The sequence below is a fragment of the Rattus norvegicus genome, chromosome 4, assembly GCF_036323735.1.
Source record: "Rattus norvegicus strain BN/NHsdMcwi chromosome 4, GRCr8, whole genome shotgun sequence".
NCBI classification, from domain to species: domain Eukaryota; kingdom Metazoa; phylum Chordata; class Mammalia; order Rodentia; family Muridae; genus Rattus; species Rattus norvegicus.
In genome coordinates, this window is record NC_086022.1 from 102,182,537 (window position 1) to 102,194,171 (window position 11,635).

General features: G+C 39.3%; 1 pseudogene; it reads right to left on the reverse strand.

Moving 5' to 3' along the window:
• Positions 1 to 3,850: 3,850 nt before the first annotated feature.
• On the reverse strand, positions 3,851 to 10,824 carry LOC134486784 (Ig kappa chain V-V region L7-like; annotated as a pseudogene).
• Positions 10,825 to 11,635: the final 811 nt, after the last annotated feature.

Sequence of the window (11,635 nt, forward strand, 5' to 3'; positions counted from 1 at the left end):
TCACTAGCACAGGTCCTCCATAGATTTTGGCCATCAATCAGGTAAGGGCAAAGCCCCAAACCCCTCCACCTGTAGAGGCTGTGACTTGAAGTCACAAAGGCTCAAGTCAAATCTGCATTATAATGAGGTACCTAAAGGCCTGGAGGCTTAGCCAAATGAACTTTCCTTCCCAGACACTCCTCCTTGCAAAAGGTGTTAAATCTCACTCTCACCCTGAGAAGTGGTGTACAGTTTTACTCATCTACTTCCCACCATGACAATAAATGTCTAAAACCACAAACTTTCTCTTTTCAATGGGATACGCCAGGGGGAGCATATAGAAGGCCTTTGCCTACAGAGCTGCCATCAAATCTCCCTGAGAAGGTCACTCTACCCTTCCAGCCATGGCTGCCACCACCACCAGCAAGCCTTCAGCCTGCAGCTGTCAAGCCAACAACTCTCCCACAGGATCAGCCAGAGCCCCCCCCCAACCCACCCTCTGAATCTCCCTTGATTACAGGCTAGATCCAGTTTGAAAGTCCCCACTCTGTTCTTTTCTCTTATACAGCATCCCAGCAGCTGCCTGCATGCCCAAGAGTCTGAGAACCAGCCTTGATGCCCCGAGCCATCTCCTGTTTTCCCCTCCTGGAGTGGTATTCCAGGGCTGCCCTATGGCCCAACACCTGCCCTGCATCAGCATGAGGTAAACACAGTTGAACTTCCCACAACCTGCCTCTCTGAGCCCTGTGGCAGAACATCAGATGCAGAACCCACCACAGCACAACAAATGGTAGAAGTCTTGGAGACCTGCAGTTGAGTGTCAGTTTTCTTCAAAGTTTGTGACTATGCTCCAGTTGTAATGTGGTTGTGGTTTGTAATCTTATTCTTATTCTCACCTGAAGGGTACACCAGAAAGCACAAAAGTGGAGATAGAGATCCCATTCTGTGGGCTGAGCACTGAGTACTCCAGCTGATTTCTCTCTTGTCTTGGAGGATTTACTAATAGAAACTGAGAGATGGGAACTTTCTGACTGATAAGTATGCAAATCAGATTCAATTAAACATAAAATACTTTCCTTTAATCAGGGATATTTCATTTCCATTCTTCAACACTAACTGCATAATTTGAGGACATGAGACACATTTGAAGTACTAGCTACAATAAATGTCATCACAGCACATGTAGGGCATGTAATTAATCAAAAAAGTTGACTGCTACTAATCTGCCACTTCTACAATAGTTAATTACAGCTAAGAGAATCAATTAAATGTACTCTTGTCTGTGGTAGGAAACAGGGCATTGTGATGTAAAGATACAGTGAAGAAATATTTACAGAAAAGAAATATTATAGTAAAGAAATATTTCCTCTATGCTTTGAATTTTCATTTATTTTTAAATATATATTTAAAAAATTTAGACAATATATTTTGGTCACAGTTTCTCTTCCTCAATGTATCTCACATCCTCCATATCTTCCCAGATACCCAAGTACATGCCCTTCCTTTATTCTTTCTTTTTGAAGAAAAAAGAAAACAAAAACCTGTCAATAGCAATAAGAACAACCAAAAAAAACCAAAAGAATAATATTAAAAACATAACAGCAATAAGAAATTTTTTCAAGAATAACAATAGCAACAAAAAAGGAATTTAAAAAAAAGAAAAACCAAAGGCCCTTTGAAACATGTCAACAAAAAAACAAACCAATAAACATTCCAAATCTATATACAAGCAAAAGACCTGTAATATAACAAATTTTTAAGCAAAACAAGGCCAAAAGCATACAAGAGTACCACTGAGTTCATTTCTGCTTGGCATCTATGGGAATGATCCTATTCTTTTTTTTCTTTTTTTCTTTATTAACTTGAGTATTTCTTATTTACATTTCGAATGTTATTCCCTTTCCTGGTTTCTGGGCCAACATCCCCTAACCCCTCCCCATCCTTAACTTTGCTTTATATACCCAGTGAGAATCCATTAGAGAAAAATAATTTTACTTTGCAAGCTGGTGTTCTTTGAAGAGAGTTTCTTGCTCAAGGACAGAAATTTCTGTCCATTTCCATTTTTTTTGTTGTTTTCCCCTTATGCAAGTCAGGATGTCAAAATAACCAAGAACAGCAAAGCAAATGACAGCTCATGGTGATGAGGATGCTGGAAAAGGAAAACAGCTGGTGGAAGTACAAACTCTTACAGCACGATGGAAATCAGTGTGGAGGTTGGTCAGAAAACTAGGCATATGACCTACCTCAAGATCCAACTATGTTACTTTCGGGTTTATACCGAAAGACTCTGCAACCTATGAAGAGCCACTAGCTCATCCAAGTCACTGTTGCTCTATTAATACCTAGAAATGAGAAAGGACAGTGTGTAGAAATTAAATGCATTATAATTACATACTGAAATATTATTCATTTTTACTCTTGGATATTTGAGGTGAGAAGATTTAGCCAATAATTTTCTGGATACTTTGGTTGTTTTTAATTTTAATTTTGATATGATTCAAAATCAGGAAGAGGATTTAGGTGTTAGATTATCTCTTTTTAAGTTTACATGGTAAAGGATTAGAAGAATAAATATAAAAATATGTAAAATTAATGAGTTCAATAATCAGACTCAAACACAAAATCACACATCTTAAAGTATAAGTTTAAATACCAGATAAAAATGTATAATTATGGTATGCATTATCTCCAAACATAAACATGTAGCAAAATTTTGTGAAAGATAAGTTAGAGAGAATATGTACTGTCATAACTAGAAGGTATTCACAATCCCTAGAATATAAGCAATCATGATATGAAATCTCTAGAATAAATAAGATCACAGGACATTGTAGGTCATGTACATTTTAAATTCTTAATCACTTTTTCAGAATTACCTTTTCGCTGATAAGCCCTACCCTATAGTATGCAATCCTGGATGAAGGTCTTCTTACTTAAGGCTTGAAGATTCTTTTCTGCTAAGTTTTTTGTCTGTTTTAAATCATCAAGAGATGTGTCAGAACTGTTTGCATACTTAGCAAAAATTATCACCATCCTTATTTTCCTTTTCAAAGACTGACCTGTCACTTACAAACATTTCACTGATGTTTTTCAAATGGAAGGGTAAAATTACAACTTCATCAATTTCCATAAAATTTTATGGTGGCAAAAGTGAATCAAAATGATAGAATATGCTCCAAGATGCTATTGTTTATAAAAATAACTTCATTTTTCACCCAGTTAACTTACACTGATTCAAAATATGTCCAGAGATTTATGAAACCTTCAATTGACAAGCATAGTTTTATTACTTTAATCTCTTTTTGTCTGTTAAGTAGTAACTCTAAACCTGTGTTCAAGAAAACTGCCATCTTTTCCAAGCTCAATTGAACAATTTACATAAATAAATACACATAAAAATACTTTGTTTTGAAGAGTAGTTCACTTACTATAAAGTATGTAGAGGGAACTTTGCAACAAAGACATGACTCTCTGAGTCTGAGCTCTCCAGTCTTTTTGGGGGCAGGAGTAAACTATATGACGTGGTTTCAGACAATGCGTCATCTGAATTTCCCACAATTTTAAGGGTATGGAATAATCAATCATTCCTTTTGTCCATCACTGAGATTTTTCTCAGGTCGCAATACACTGTAAGAAGACTGTCTGACTAGACAAAGGCAATTATAGTCTAGGTATTCTAGTGGTAAAATAGAGTAAAGGTATTTCAGAGAAAAGTGGGACTTTAGGGTTTCCTCATTCCACATGTTTCTGTAAATACTACACATGGCTGCATCTGTGAAGCATTCTGAAGAAGGCTGAGGCACCACCAAAAAGTTAAAGTATACCAGCCTCATTCTTCTGCTTTCCTGGTGATTTTTTTCTATGGTCTGCATCACTGCGGTGGCCAGCTGTTACTCTGTTGACAGTAATAAACTGAAAAACCTTCAGGCTCTACTCTGTTGATACTGAGAGTGAAATCTGTCCCTGATCCACTGCCACTGAACCTGGAGGGAATTCCAGAGATGGACTGGGAAGCATATTTGATGAGAAGCCTTGGAGACTCATTTGATTTTTGCTGATACCAGTGTATGTTAGTGCCAATATTCTGACTGGACCTGCAGGAGAGACTGATGCTCTCTCCTGAAGTCACAGACAGCATGGCTGGAGACTGAGTCAAAACGATATCCCCTCTCGAGGCTGGAAATATAGGAGACATATTAGTAGATCACAACTTTGAATATGAACGTCACTTCTAAATTACATAGAAAAATAAAGGACTTTTATTGTATCATTTTTTAAACAAAAAGTAAAATCCTATGTGATGCTGGCTTCCAAATAAAGCAAGAAATTTTTCTATTTAAATGACATCTCGCACACCCGCGGATCCCGGCCCGCAGCAGCTCTCTGCTCCCAGACCCGGTGAGAGAGAGACCCAACCGCCTGGTCAGGTGGGCACTCCTGAGGCTGCAGAGCGGAAGAGACCACCAACACTGCTCACCCCTGCCCACATCCCTGGCCCAAGAGGAAACTGTATAAGGCCTCTGTGCTCCCGTGGGGGAGGGCCCAGGAGCGGCAGGACCCCGCCGGAACCTGAGGGAAACAGACCGGATAAACAGTTCTCTGCACCCAAATCCCGTGGGAGGGAGAGCTAAACCTTCAGAGAGGCAGACAAGCCTGGGAAACCAGAAGAGACTGCTCCCTGCACACACATCTCGGACGCCAGAGGAAAAAGCCAAAGACCATCTGGAACCCTGGTGCACTGAAGCTCCCGGAAGGGGCGGCACAGGTCTTCCTGGTTGCTGCCACTGCAGAGAGCCCCTGGGCAGCACCCCACGAGCGAACTTGAGCCTCGGGACCACAGGTAAGACCAAATTTTCTGCTGCAAGAAAGCTGCCTGGTGAACTCAAGACACAGGCCCACAGGAACAGCTGAAGACCTGTAGAGAGGAAAAACTACACGCCCGAAAGCAGAACACTCTGTCCCCATAACTGACTGAAAGAGAGGAAAACAGGTCTACAGCACTCCTGACACACAGGCTTATAGGACAGTCTAGCCACTGTCAGAAATAGCAGAACAAAGTAACACTAGAGATAATCTGATGGCGAGAGGCAAGCGCAGGAACCCAAGCAACAGAAACCAAGACTACATGCCATCATCGGAGCCCAATTCTCCCACCAAAACAAACATGGAATATCCAAACACACCAGAAAAGCAAGATCTAGTTTCAAAATCATATTTGATCATGATGCTGGAGGACTTCAAGAAAGACATGAACACACTTAGGGAAGCACAGCAAAACATTAATAAACAAGTAAAAGCCTACAGAGAGGAATCGCAAAAATCCCTGAAAGAATTCCAGGAAAACACAATCAAACAGTTGAAGGAATTAAAAATGGAAATAGAAGCAATCAAGAAAGAACACATGGAAACAACCCTGGATATAGAAAACCAAAAGAAGAGACAAGGAGCTGTAGATACAAGCTTCACCAACAGAATACAAGAGATGGAAGAGAGAATCTCAGGAGCAGAAGATTCCATAGAAATCATTGACTCAACTGTCAAAGATAATGTAAAGCGGAAAAAGCTACTGGTCCAAAACATACAGGAAATCCAGGACTCAATGAGAAGATCAAACCTAAGGATAATAGGTATAGAAGAGAGTGAAGACTCCCAGCTCAAAGGACCAGTAAATATCTTCAACAAAATCATAGAAGAAAAATTCCCTAACCTAAAAAAAGAGATACCCATAGACATACAAGAAGCCTACAGAACTCCAAATAGATTGGACCAGAAAAGAAACACCTCCCGTCACATAATTGTCAAAACACCAAACGCACAAAATAAAGAAAGAATATTAAAAGCAGTAAGGGAAAAAGGTCAAGTAACATATAAAGGGAGACCTATCAGAATCACACCAGACTTCTCGCCAGAAACTATGAAGGCCAGAAGATCCTGGACTGATGTCATACAGAACCTAAGAGAACACAAATGCCAGCCCAGGTTACTGTATCCAGCAAAACTCTCAATTAACATTGATGGAGAAACCAAGATATTCCATGACAAAACCAAATTTACACAATATCTTTCTACAAATCCAGCACTACAAAGGATAATAAATGGTAAAGCCCAACATAAGGAGGCAAGCTATACCCTAGAAGAAGCAAGAAACTAATCGTCTTGGCAACAAAACAAAGAGAATGAAAGCACACAAACATAACCTCACATCCAAATATGAATATAACGGGAAGCAATAATCACTATTCCTTAATATCTCTCAATATCAATGGCCTCAACTCCCCAATAAAAAGACATAGATTAACAAACTGGATACGCAACGAGGACCCTGCATTCTGCTGCCTACAGGAAACACACCTCAGAGACAAAGACAGACACTACCTCAGAGTGAAAGGCTGGAAAACAACTTTCCAAGCAAATGGTCAGAAGAAGCAAGCTGGAGTAGCCATTCTAATATCAAATAAAATCAATTTCCAACTAAAAGTCATCAAAAAAGATAAGGAAGGACACTTCATATTCATCAAAGGAAAAATCAACCAAGTTGAACTCTCAATCCTAAATATCTATGCCCCAAATACAAGGGCACCTACATACGTAAAAGAAACCTTACTAAAGCTCAAAACACACATTGCACCTCACACAATAATAGTGGGAGATTTCAACACCCCACTCTCATCAATGGACAGATCATGGAAACAGAAATTAAACAGTGATGTAGACAGACTAAGAGAAGTCATGAGCCAAATGGACTTAACGGATATTTATAGAACATTCTATCCTAAAGCAAAAGGATATACCTTCTTCTCAGCTCCTCATGGTACTTTCTCCAAAATTGACCATATAATTGGTCAAAAAACGGGCCTCAACAGGTACAGAAAGATAGAAATAATCCCATGCGTGCTATCGGACCACCACGGCCTAAAACTGGTCTTCAATAACAATAAGGGAAGAATGCCCACATACACGTGGAAATTGAACAATGCTCTACTCAATGATAACCTGGTCAAGGAAGAAATAAAGAAAGAAATTAAAAACTTTTTAGAATTTAATGAAAATGAAGATACAACATACTCAAACTTATGAGACACAATGAAAGCTGTGCTAAGAGGAAAACTCATAGCGCTGAGTGCCTGCAGAAAGAAACAGGAAAGAGCATATGTCAGCAGCTTGACAGCACACCTAAAAGCTCTAGAAGAAAAAGAAGCAAATACACCCAGGAGGAGTAGAAGGCAGGAAATAATCAAACTCAGAGCTGAAATCAACCAAGTAGAAACAAAAAGGACCATAGAAAGAATCAACAGAACCAAAAGTTGGTTCTTTGAGAAAATCAACAAGATAGATAAACCCTTAGCCAGACTAACGAGAGGACACAGAGAGTGTGTCCAAATTAACAAAATCAGAAATGATAAGGGAGACATAACTACAGATTCGGAGGAAATTCAAAAAATCATCAGATCTTACTATAAAAACCTATATTCAACAAAATTTGAAAATCTTCAGGAAATGGACAATTTCCTAGACAGGTACCAGGTATCGAAGTTAAATCAGGAACAGATAAACCAGTTAAACCACCCCATAACTCCTAAGGAAATAGAAGCAGTCATTAAAGGTCTCCCAACCAAAAAGAGCCCAGGTCCAGACGGGTTTAGTGCAGAATTCTATCAAACCTTCATAGAAGACCTCATACCAATATTATCCAAACTATTCAACAAAATTGAAACAGATGGAGCCCTACCGAATTCCTTCTACGAAGCCACAATTACTCTTATACCTAAACCACACAAAGACACAACAAAGAAAGAGAACTTCAGACCAATTTCCCTTATGAATATCGACGCAAAAATACTCAATAAAATTCTGACAAATCGAATTCAAGAGCACATGAAAACAATCATCCACCATGATCAAGTAGGCTTCATCCCAGGCATGCAGGGATGGTTTAATATACGGAAAACCATCAACGTGATCCATTATATAAACAAACTGAAGGAACAGAACCACATGATCATTTCATTAGATGCTGAGAAAGCATTTGAGAAAATTCAACACCTCTTCATGATAAAAGTCCTGGAAAGAATAGGAATTCAAGGCCCATACCTAAACATAGTAAAAGCCATATACAGCAAACCAGTTGCTAACATTAAACTAAATGGAGAGAAACTTGAAGCAATCCCACTAAAATCAGGGACTAGACAAGGCTGCCCACTCTCTCCCTACTTATTCAATATAGTTCTTGAAGTTCTAGCCAGAGCAATCAGACAACAAAAGGAGATCAAGGGGATACAGATCGGAAAAGAAGAGGTCAAAATATCACTATTTGCAGATGACATGATAGTATATTTAAGTGATCCCAAAAGTTCCACCAGAGAACTACTAAAGCTGATAAACAACTTCAGCAAAGTGGCTGGGTATAAAATTAACTCAAATAAATCAGTTGCCTTCCTCTATACAAAAGAGAAACAAGCCAAGAAAGAAATTCGGGAAATTACACCCTTCATAATAGACCCAAATAATATAAAGTACCTCGGTGTGACTTTAACCAAGCAAGTAAAAGATCTGTACAATAAGAACTTCAAGACACTGAGGAAAGAAATTGAAGAAGACCTCAGAAGATGGAAAGAACTCCCATGCTCATGGACTGGCAGGATTAATATAGTAAAAATGGCCATTTTACCAAAAGCTATCTACAGATTCAATGCAATCCCCATCAAAATACCAATCCAATTCTTCAAAGAGTTAGACAGAACAATTTGCAAATTCATCTGGAATAACAAAAAACCCAGGATAGCTAAAGCTATCCTCAACAATAAAAGGACTTCAGGGGGAATCACTATCCCTGAACTCAAGCAGTATTACAGAGCAATAGTGATAAAAACTGCATGGTATTGGTACAGAGACACACAGATAGACCAATGGAATAGAATTGAAGACCCAGAAATGAACCCACACACCTATGGTCACTTGATTTTTGACAAAGGAGCCAAAACCATCCAATGGAAAAAAGATAGCATTTTCAGCAAATGGTGCTGGTTCAACTGGAGGGCAACATGTAGAAGAATGCAGATCGATCCATGCTTATCACCCTGTACAAAGCTTAAGTCCAAGTGGATCAAGGACCTCCACATCAAACCAGACACACTCAAAATAATAGAAGAAAAACTAGGGAAGCGTCTGGAACACATGGGCACTGGAAAAAATTTCCTGAACAAAACACCAATGGCTTATGCTCTAAGATCAAGAATCGACAAATGGGATCTCATAAAACTGCAAAGCTTCTGTAAGGCAAAGGACACTGTGGTTAGGACAAAACGGCAACCAACAGATTGGGAAAAGATCTTTACCAATCCTACAACAGATAGAGGCCTTATATCCAAAATATACAAAGAACTCAAGAAGTTAGACCGCAGGGAAACAAATAACCCTATTAAAAAATGGGGCTCAGAGCTAAACAAAGAATTCACAGCTGAGGAATGCCGAATGGCTGAGAAACACCTAAAGAAATGTTCAACATCTTTAGTCATAAGGGAAATGCAAATCAAAACAACCCTGAGATTTCACCTCACACCAGTGCGATTGGCTAAGATCAAAAACTCAGGTGACAGCAGATGCTGGCGAGGATGTGGAAAAAGAGGAACACTCCTCCATTGTTGGTGGGATTGCAGACTGGTAAAACCATTCTGGAAATCAGTCTGGAGGTTCCTCAGAAAATTGGACATTGAACTGCCTGAGGATCCAGCTATACCTCTCTTGGGCATATACCCAAAAGATGCCTCAACATATAAAAGAGACACGTGCTCCACTATGTTCATCGCAGCCTTATTTATAATAGCCAGAAAATGGAAAGAACCCAGATGCCCTTCAACAGAGGAATGGATACAGAAAATGTGGTACATCTACACAATGGAATATTACTCAGCTATCAAAAACAACGAGTTTATGAAATTCGTAGGCAAATGGTTGGAACTGGAAAATATCATCCTGAGTGAGCTAACCCAATCACAGAAAGACATATATGGTATGCACTCATTGATAAGTGGCTATTAGCCCAAATGCTTGAATTACCCTAGATCCCTAGAACAAACGAAACTCAAGAAGGATGATCAAAATGTGAATGCTTCACTCCTTCTTTAAATGAGGAAAAAGAATACCCTTGGCAGGGAAGGGAGAGGCAAAGATTAAAACAGAGACTGAAGGAATACCCATTCAGAGCCTGCCCCACATGTGGCCCATACATATACAGCCACCCTATTAGACAAGATGGATGAAGCAAAGAAGTGCAGACCGACAGGAGCCGGATGTAGATCGCTCCTGAGAGACACAGCCAGAATACAGCAAATATAGAGGCGAATGCCAGCAGCAAACCACTGAACTGAGAATAGGTCCCCTATTGAAGGAATCAGAGAAAGAACTGGAAGAGCTTGAAGGGGCTCGAGACCCCAAAAGTACAACAATGCCAAGCAACCAGAGCTTCCAGGGACTAAGCCACTACCTAAAGACTATACATGGACTGACCCTGGACTCTGACCCCATAGGTAGCAATGAATATCCTAGTAAGAGCACCAGTGGAAGGGGAAGCCCTGGGTCCTGCTAAGACTGAACCCCCAGTGAACTAGTCTATGGGGGGAGGGCGGCAATGGGGGGAGGGTTGGGAGGGGAACACCCATAAGGAAGGGGAGGGGGGAGGGGGATTTTTGCCCGGAAACCGGGAAAGGGAATAACACTCGAAATGTATATAAGAAATACTCAAGTTAATAAAAAAAAAAATGACATCTCTACATTTTTTCAATGTCTGAACAGTCATACCTGAAATCCAGAAAAGCAAAAGGACAAGAACTGAGGTGTGAATACCATCCTTGAGCTTTCCCTGTGTTTATGTGGATTATGCCACAGCCGCGAGAAACCTTCTTATAATACTCTAAGAGGCTGGACACTAGAAGGAAGAAATACTTATGCAAATCATACTGACTTCATATTACATACAAAAAAAGACCTGGATGACCGACCAAGCTCCTAGTGACTTCTTACAGTATTTACCCTTTTGCTGATTACCATAAGAGATGTTGAAATTTAAAGGAGACTTGGCTACTATTTACATGGTTACATAATTAGTACAATTCGCATAAATCACTAAGGTATATTCAGTAGTTTGAAGTGAAGAGCACCTCAAAACCATGGTCTTATTCCATGGCTTGGAATTTTTCTTACAATTTTGGCTGAAGCATCTTAAATTGTCTGAATATTCCATGAATCATAACAACTCGTGAATATCACAGTATTGAGATTTCATTACAAAGAAGTAAAAAAATCTGGATGTCCTACAAAGACATATTTCTACCAAGAATAGAAAAAAATTTGTTATAACAGTTTACAGTCTGCCAACATATAGAAGAATTTTATAGGTAGAGATATTAAAATATTTTTAGCACTTTGCTAATAAAGACAAATATTGTGCCTTGAATGTCTTTTCAGCAAGAGTGATGAAGAGTGCCACAGAGGTATTTTTAGAAGCTTCAAACAAATTACTTCCACAGTACGTTTTCCATGCTACTTAAAAGACCAACTAGATCGGGAGAGAAAATTTCATCATTTCCATTTAAAGAAACAACTGGTCCCTTCACTTGGGCCACATAACGAAGCTAGAGCATATATATTATATAAAACC